Genomic DNA, 9774 nt, shown 5'->3' with positions numbered 1-9774 from the left:
GGTGAAGTCAGACTGTTGGAGAGTTACAGCACCTGCTGTGGCTGCAGAGACCGATATGGGAGAGACATGTTTTGTTGCAGCTGGGGCAGATGAAGGCGTCTGGTTCTGCTGCTGCAGATGCACCATGGCGTTTCTGTTGTGCCAGCACTGGAGGAGGAAAAAACTTAAACACGTAGCAGAGTAATAAAAAATAGACCAGAGGCAATTGTACTTCATCCAGCAGAGTTTTTACTTTCTACTGAAGGCAAATGAGCATAAATGGTCACAAATCCAAAACATTCAGGACTGGCACAGTCCATAAAAAATCCAGTTGCAGCAAAAACAATAAAACTTACAAACTTTTGATAAGGCTAACACTAAGCATACAGAACATCAGACTGGAACAAAGAGACAGAAAAGAGAAAGCGAGTGAAAGCCAGGCTCCTCCTGACCTTACTATTATAGTCAGCACGACCTTATAGAAAGATAACAGAACCAGTTTAAACCAGCTGTACACAGCTTCCCAGAAGGAAAACAACCCAAACAAAAACCTCCTTCCTGTTTCTCTCACATAGAAATAAACCTTCTTTCACACAGAAAAGAAACCTTCTAGAACCCTCTTGAACTAATCAGGATAGGAAAGATCTCTACATACATTCTGTACTAAGAATTGAAAACTGACAGTTTCTTCTCTCTGCACTCTTCCCAGCGGTAATTTGTATTTAAGAACATAGGAACAGCCTCCTGGATCAGGCCAGTGGCCAGCATCTTGTTCTCACAGTGGCTAACCAGATGCTTGTGGGAAGAACGCGAACAGGAGCCAAACACATTGTTCTCTTCCTCCTGCGGTTCCCAGTTCTCTCCATGCTGTGCAGAATTGTATAAACTTATATTGTGTCACCTCTTTCTCACCTTCTCTGAACTAAAAAGTCCCAAAAGCTGCAACATTTCCTTGTAGGAGAGTTGATCCATCCCTTTGATCATTTTGATTGACCTTTTCTGAACTTTTTCTATTTCTACAATATTATTTTTGGGTGACCTTTTTTTAAAATAGTAGTAGCAGTAGCAGTAGTAGTAATAATAATAATAATAATAATAATAATAATAATAATAATACAGTGTGTGGCTTATGGGGCACATAATTACTTGACTCGTCTACACTCACACAATTTTGCACCAAGCTCTGATGAGCGGCCTTTGGGTTTCTCATAAAAAATAAAGTACATTTCATAACATTAAAGTCCTCCCTCTTCTGTATTATCCAATGACAAGAAGTCAGGAAATGTTGCAATCTACATTTAACAGTGTGAGGGATGGGTAGCATGCTCTCCATAGTGCCTTTAAGTGGAGACATTAATTTGTTTCGTGAGCTTCAGCCTTGAAGGCTTTGATTATCGTTAATCAATGTGACTCCTGGGAATGGAAATGGCAAATTGACTATCTATTGATCAGGTCTCTACTGATAAAAGATAATTATGTGTTGATTGATCAAAGTTTGGCAGTTGTTGTTGTTTAGTCATTTAGTTGTGTCCGACTCTTTGTGACCCCATGGACCAGAGCATGCCAGGCACTCCTGTCTTCCACTGCCTCCCGCAGTTTGGTCAAACTCATGCTGGTAGCTTCGAGAACACTATCCAACCATCTCGTCCTCCGTCATCCCCTTCTCCTTGTGCCCTCAATCTTTCCCAACATCAGGGTCTTTTCCAGAGAGTCTTCTCTTCTCATGAGGTAGCCAAAGTCTTGGAGCCTCAGCTTCAGGATCTGTCCTTCCAGTGAGCACTCAGGGCTGATTTCCTTCAGAATGGAGAGGTTGGATCTTCTTGCAGTCCATGGGACTCTCAAGAGTCTCCTCCAGCACCAGAATTCAAAAGCAGTTTGGCAGATGGCCTGACTATTCAATCTCTCCGGAGATAAGGGTGATCAGGGAGAAACCTCAAATGCTTTGATCAAGGCTGTTTTCTTCTGTTTGTGCCTGGGGGCTTGGACAGGAACTAGAGGAAGGTGGCAGGCTGAGGAGCTGATATCACACCCAAATACCATGTAAACTCCCTTTGTGGTTAGAAAGATCTGCATACTCTCTTAAATATTTTTGGGACAAGAAAAATGGCAAATTAGAGAGATTTATCTGTCGGCTGGTGAAAATCTACAAATAACTTGTAGTAGCCACTTTTTATCTCTAAGAAAAAAGAGATAACTTGTCACAAATGTGTCCAAGACAGAGCAAAAAGCCTGATTTATGGTTGACAATAATGTTTAAAGGGATGAGGGAACTCCTTGTGTGAAAAATCTTTATTTTTCTTTCTGTTTCTCCTCACAGAGAAAGTCAAAGTTAACCAGCCATTACCCCATCAGGGGAGTGTTTTGGACATAATTATAGAAATTGTAATGTTTGTTAATGCTGTTCTTCTTGTGAGCTGCTTTGAGTTCCAACATTGTCACTGCAAAAGTGGAATACAAATATTCAAAACAAAAAAAATTCCTTCCAGTAGCACCTTAAAGACCAACTAAGTTAGTTCTTGGTATGAGCTTTCGTGTGCATGCACACTTCTTCAGATACAGAACCTGTGTATCTGAAGAAGTGTGCATGCACACGAAAGCTCATACCAAGAACTAACTTAGTTGGTCTTTAAGGTGCTACTGGAAGGAATTTTTTTTGTTTTGACTATGGCAGACCAACACGGCTACCTATCTGTAACTGGAACAAATATTCAAGTAAATCTCAATTGAATCTGATCACATCAAATTCCCATCTCATGCTTGGAACAGCGCTGTGCCAATAAGACTCACTCTGAATGACAGTGAGCAACATTTTCTCATTAACAGGCCAACTGCACAGGTTCTTACCCCAAGCCACAAACACCAATGCCCAGCCATCATGGTCCATTGTTGCTGGTGAGTACTCCTTTTGGACTGGGTGGTAGTTAGCCTAAATGGACAATCCCCCCCCCCATTTGGGAGAAGAATCAGCTTTTAAAAGATGAGCTTTTAATAACACACTGGGACATTTTTAGTTAGGAGGTGCAGGTGACAATAAATGTTTCCTGTCACTTTCTCTTTGGGGCTGGCTTCCTGGAAATTGGCAAGTTAGAGTTATTAAATATATTGAGGAATAAGACTTAATGAAGAAATATTACCATGTATTATGCAAAGGGAAGACTTGTCTCATCAACTTTTTGGAGGTTCAGTGAGAGTGTGTACAAACAGGCTGATAGGGTGATCCAATTTGTGCTTCAAAACAAGTCTGTCAAGAAAATGTCTCATGAGTAAACAAAGCAGTCATGAGATAAAAAGTTAGGTCGTTTTATGGGGTGGTAACTGTTACAGCGGAAGTGTGACTAACTTAGACTGGATCCAAGCCAATATAAATGTAAGCTAATGCATACTGTGACAAAAAATATATCATATATCTCTATTGCAATGACTGCGTTTGAACTGACTGCAACTATCCCAGAAACAGATCTTTGGATTATAGTAGATTGCTCAATGAAAATGTTAACAGCAGGGATAATAGTAATTTTAAGCTGGCATTTTTGGGATGTGGATTGAACATAAACTAGGATCACAATGCTTTTGTAAAAATCAATGATACAGCTTTTGGAACACTGTGTTCTGGTCACTTCACCTCAGAAAGGACACATGGAAGGAGAGCAGAAACAAGCAACCAAAACAACCACAGGATTGGAACACCTTCCCTACAAAGGAAGGCTAAAGAGTTTGGGGCTTTTTCCTCATGAAAAAAGGCAACTAAGGCTGCAATCCTGGGACGCAGGTGGCGCTGTGGTCTAAACCACCGAGCCTCTTGGGCTTGCTGATTTTAAGTACGGCAGTTTGAATCTGCATGACAGAGCGAGCTTCCATTGCTCTGTCCCAGCTCCTGCTGACCTAGCATTTCAAAAGCATACCAGTGCAAGTAGATAAATAGGTACTGCTGTGGCAGGAAGATAAGCAGCATTTTTGTGTGCTCTGGCACTTGTTACGATGTTCTGTGCACCAGAAGCAGTTTAGTCATGCTGGCCACATGACCCAGAAGGCTGTCTGAGGACAAACGGTGGCTCCCTCGGCCTGAAAGCAGAGATGCGTGTCGGACCCCATAGTCAAATTCGACTGGACTTAATCGTTCAGCGGTCCTTTACCTTTTTACTTTTACTAGGGACTAAGGCAAGTAATAATGCTTACTTCTGAGTGAACAGGCAAAGGGTTGCTCTGCAAAAAGGGTACATGATAGAGCAAGGATCGGGAACCTGTATCCCTCCATAGTCGCTGGAGAGAAGAATACGGAGTGTGTGCTTTTGAATCCTTAATCATGTATATCTTGCCTGCAGTCCTGAACAGATTAAAGTCTCTACCAAATGTTTATTGAGTCTTTGTGCACCTCCATTCTTCAACTGCCTACATTCTTCTGAGGTGCGGCTTGTGGACCTGTGTTCTCATGTCAAGTGCTTTGCCTACACAATCCTTTGAACTGCAGCCATCATCGCTGATGCCAGGAATGATGGGAGCAACAGTCTGGTAACATTTATAGGGACACCAGTTTCTTGCCCCTGTGACAGACATCTGCATTGTGTGGAGAAAATGGTTGGAAGAAGTTTTTATCCATTTCTCATAACAGTAGGGTTGGAATAGCATTGATTGGCAGGAAATTCAGGACAGAGTGTATTAAATGAACTACGTAATAATGGGTTGGACCAGCCCAGAGGTCTTGACCCTCACTTGGCTGGGAGGCAGAGAGAACTCAGGGACTTAGATTGCTCCTACCCGACCCTCTTGCTGTTCCTAAGCAGCCCTGCTTCTTTGTTAAGCACTAATAGTAGCAGGATTTTCCCAGCAAGGGGCTGTAAGGACCCCAAAGGGCTGCAGAAAAACTCAGCTGCTGCTTACCTCACTGTGGACAACCTCCTAGGATGGGAGATTAATAATAATAATAATAATAATAATAATAATAATAATAATTTATTATTTGTACCCCGCCCATCTGGCTGGGTTTCCCCAGCCACTCTGGGCGGCTTCCACAGAGACCAAAAATACACTAAAATGTCACACATTAAAAACTTCCCTGAACAGGGCTGCCTTAAGATGTCTTCTGAATGTCAGGTAATTGTTTATCGCTTTGACATCTGATGGGAGGGCGTTCCACAGGGCGGGTGCCACTACCGAGAAGGCCCTCTGCCTGGTTCCCTGTAGCTTTGCTTCTCGCAATGAGGGAACCGCTAGAAGGCCCTCGGTGCTGGACCTCAGTGTCCGGGCAGAACTATGGGGGTGGAGACGTTCCTTCAGGTATACTGGGCTGAGGCCGTTTAGGGCTTTAAAGGTCAACACCAACACTTTGAATTGTGCTCGGAAACGTACTGGGAGCCAATGTAGGTCTTTCAACACCGGTGTTATGCGGTCTCGGCGGCCCCCTCAGTCACCAGTCTAGCTGCCGCATTCTGGATTAGTTGTAGTTTCCGGGTCACCTTCAAAGGTAGCCCCATGTAGAGCGCATTGCAGTAGTCCAAGCGGGAGATAACTAGAGCATGCACCACTCTGGCGAGACAGTCTGCGGGCAGGTAGGGTCTCAGCCTGCATAACAGGTGGATTAATCAAGAGAGTTGTGTTTTCTCCCGCCCCAGCCCTATATGACCCTCTCCAATGGTAACTGGAGGTGTTGAAGGAACTAATTTAACTGAATAATGAAGATGGAGGAGGAAGGAAATCCCATTTTTTCTGGAACTGTGCAGAAAGAGATGTGATCTTGCTTCATTTCCTCCAAGGAGATGCCATTCCCAGACATCCCTTCCTTGTACACTATGCCTTCATCCCAGGGTTGGTGAGGGAAGGAGTTTGCAAGTCTTTTCCACCGCAATATGTTCACTGGCTAGCCCTAATGCTGTGTTAGAATAACTTCTATAGGATACTTAGCATTTTAGGGAGCAAACAAGTATGGGAAACCATACTTAAAAATTTAAAATAAATAAATCACAGGATGTGAAGCAAATTCCATTGTTGCTATGCATTTAATACTTAAAGGTGTGTGTGTATGTTTTACTGTTGCTTTCGTGTGGGTTTACGTTATTGCTTAATTTTAGGTTTGTGGTTGTTTTTTTAATCCCCTGGTGAACATTTTTGTGAAAAGGTGGCCTGGAAATATAGCTAATAAAACCATCAAATAAGTCATCAAATGCTATCAATCAGAACTCCACTGTCTGCCATCAAACACAGCTGCATAAACAGAGCCAATTACTTCCCAGAGAGATTCTGGGCCTGAGCCCTTTCCTGAACTTTCAGCTTCCCTTGAGAGAAAGGAAAAGGTAAGGCTCCAGGGTTGTTGTTTTTATTGTGGCGAGCCCCACGTTGGGCAAAAGATTCCCACATTGCAGAGTGTTGGACTAGATGACCCTCATGGTCCTTTTATGATAATGAATAAAAGCCTGCAGGTACTAATCTTCTCAAGGGTTGTTTAAGAACCAAATCGACACCTGCATTCCAACTATGTGGCCAAAGAGTGCAAAGGTTTAGGGTTGGGATGGCTAAATGCCGGTGCAATCTTAACCAGAAAATCTACTCAGAAAAGAAGCAAGTCGACTTGAGTTAATTTGGACTTACTCCCAGGTAAGTGAACATCAAGTTGAAAGGCTAAATATGTTTCTGATCCATGCCATTTTCCTTTCATGTGTTCACCAATAAATATTTTCCATTGATCTTCACTTATTATTATTTTTCATCCACATAAAAATTCATACCATCTGGCCTGATGAGGAGTTCTGGAGAACACATAAGCTTACACACTATTTTGTGACATTTTGGCTAGCCTAACGTGGCTTCTGGAATATTTCAACATTTTCACTCAAAATGTGCATATCTCAATGTACTTGGATGCATTTTCTGAGCTGCAGAACATTAAGGAAATGCAAAAACTGGTGGATGACCAAGTTATGCAGATTAGTCCAATGTGTGCTCAGCTTGCATCAGTAAGTCACAAAAAGGTAAACTTCCTCGCCTATACCTAGGAGAGAGAAGACCGTTGCACACTGTTAAATATATTAAATCTAAAGAATGTACTTTTTTTTTGGGGGGGGGGGAACCTGGATGTCTTCTGAGGGATCCCCTGTTGTTGTTGTTTAGTTGTCTTTGTGACCCCATGGACCAGAGCACGCCAGGCACTCCTGTCTTCCACTGTCTCCCGCAGTTTGGTCAAACTCATCACTGCTGACACCAGGAGCGACCCCCTACTCGCAGGGAAACCCCTTTTTTGGGGATCCGAAGCGACGTGGGGTGAGCGGCGCGGTGTTTTGAATTGGCCACTATTTTTACGGAGTGAAGCCGCACAGCCATTGCCGGAGAGCGCTGACTTTTTCCTGTGGACAATTGGATTTTAAACAACAACCCGTGAGTAGAACGGGAAATTGGACTTTTAAAATAACTTAATTTGGCATTGAACGGGGAAGGTCTAAACAGGAAGTCCACCTTCTCTTTTTGTAAATAGATTGAAGCAAAGAACTTGTTAACTAAGGTCTTGGAAAGTACTACGTAAAGGATTAAAACTCCACTGATTGAAAATATTATTAATACCTCCTTTGGAAGCAGGGGAACCCTGCAGGAGAAGGTGAAAATTTAGGAATTGAAGTACCACGTCTCTAAACCTGGGAGCGGTCTGCGAGGAGCCCATCGACGGTGAATAGATAAATTTGACAGCTAGCTGTCAAGATACAAAAGATAGACTTTGTTTCCATTGTCTGCTTCTGCGCGTATTGGAATTGTTACTAATTTACTTTTGGGACTTTTGGGACTGTGCTGGAAGGATTGATAAATGGAGACTGTTTCCCTCTAGAGGGAGTTTTGGGACATTGTTACAAGAATGCAGCTGGGAAATTGGTTTTAAAAATAAAGGCCCTGAGAAACCAGCTTTGACCTTGAACACTTTAAGGATGTCTGTTGGGAAGGAAGTAGTGTCTGTACTGAATAGGACATTTTATCTGCTGGGAAAGCTGCATGAACAGATAGATGCCATGGCTACCAGCGTTGATATTTTGGGAACAAAAGTGGGCATCAGCAAAGAAGTTGACAAGAATCCGGCACAGGAATCGTTTTCAATGGAACACATTGAAGAACCAGAGAAGGAGAGAGTTGTTGTGAAAGTGAAGCAAGGGGGAGCCTTAACCCCACAGAGGCAAACGGAGGATTGTAAGTTGAGGCCTTATATGACGGTAATTAAGAGAAGCCAGGTTTTGGAGATGGGCGCCTGGCTTGAGTTGGAAAATGAAAGGTCGAGAGATCACCTTATGTGGGGATCAAATGACTTTTGGGATATGAATTTGAGCCAGGAGGAGATTGGAGTATCTGGGGCCTTTGGACTTGGAAGAAGTGTGAAGCAAGGCTTGGAATACTTTATGGGCCCTACCTTTAATTATGGAAATCTGGCAGACTTGCTAAGAAGGAATATGATCATCGTTGGGTTGGAGCCCCTCCGAGAACTGTTTTTTAATACCAAAGATTATCAAGAAGATCGGCAGACGGGACATGAAGAAGAGTTAAGAGCCTCGGATTTAAGATCTCCAGGTTGATGGACTGTTGGAGGTTGATGGAACTGTTGGTAGGAGCCGAGACCAGGGAGGGGAGATGGTGGAAGAAAATTGGGAATTTAAAATGTATATATTGAGATTTTTAAAAAAATAAAATTAATGAAAAATGGAAAAATCATGGAATGAAATTTTTATAACCCTAGGGGAAACGTCTTAAGAGAATAAGTTTAAATATATCAGTTTTAATGAGAAATAAGATTAAATAAAGTAAAAATGGATGGATAATTGGTGAAAGAGAGAATGAAAAATTACAGGATATCAAGATAAATTATTAGGATAAAAACAAGATGAAGGATTTGCTGAAATACCTATCTGAACTAGAATATAAAGAGGGGAGGTGTGAGGAAGTCAAGGAAATAAGTTAAAGAAAGGAAAATATGTAAAGGTTTGACTTGTTCTTTTTTTTTACTTTTTTACTTTTTTTCCCTTCTGTTTTCATTCTTTTACTTTTTTCTGGATGTGATTTGCTTTTATGTACTGTTTTGTTTTCTTTTTTGATTCTTTTTGTAACCTTTAAAATTTGAATAAATATTATTAAAAAACAAACAAACTCATCACTGCCTTGCCGTGGCAAAGAGGCTTGAATAACTCAGAGAAGCTATGAGCTATGCTGTGCAGGGATCCCCTACAGCCATGTAATTCTTGATGGTAAGACTGAGTTTTGGTCAGCAAAAGCATGATGGAACAAGCAGAATGGACAGGGACTGTTCAAAGTGTTGGTGCTGACCTATAAAGCCCTAAATGGCCTTGGCCCAGTATACCTGAAGGAGCATATCCACCCCCATCGTTCTGCCCAGACACTGAGGTCCAGTGCCGAGGGCCTTCCCTCCCTGCGAGAAGTGAGGTTACAGGAAACCAGGCAGAGAGCCTTCTCGGTGGTGGCGCCCGCCCTGTAGAACGCGCTCCCATTAGATGTCAAGGAAATAAACAACTATCTGACTTTTAGAAGACATCTGAAGGCAACCCTGTTTAGGGAAGTTTTTAATGTTTGAATTTTTCCCCCTGTTTTTAATATTCAGTTGGGAGCCGCCAGGAGTGGCTGGGGAAACCCAGCCAAGTGGGTGGGGTATAAATAATAAACTTCTTCTTCTTCTTCTTCTTCTTCTTCTTCTTCTTCTTCTTCTTCTTCTTCTTCTTCTTCTTCTTCTTCTCCTCCTCCTCCTCCTCCTCCTCCTCCCCCTCCTCCCCCTCCTCCTCCTCCTCCTTCTCCTTCTCCTTCTCCTTCTCCTTCTTCAAG

The sequence above is a fragment of the Podarcis cretensis genome (assembly GCF_951804945.1).
Source record: "Podarcis cretensis genome assembly, chromosome: 5".
NCBI lineage: Eukaryota > Metazoa > Chordata > Lepidosauria > Squamata > Lacertidae > Podarcis > Podarcis cretensis.
The sequence above is the reverse complement of the archived record's forward strand: the minus strand, read 5'-3'. Positions refer to the sequence as shown.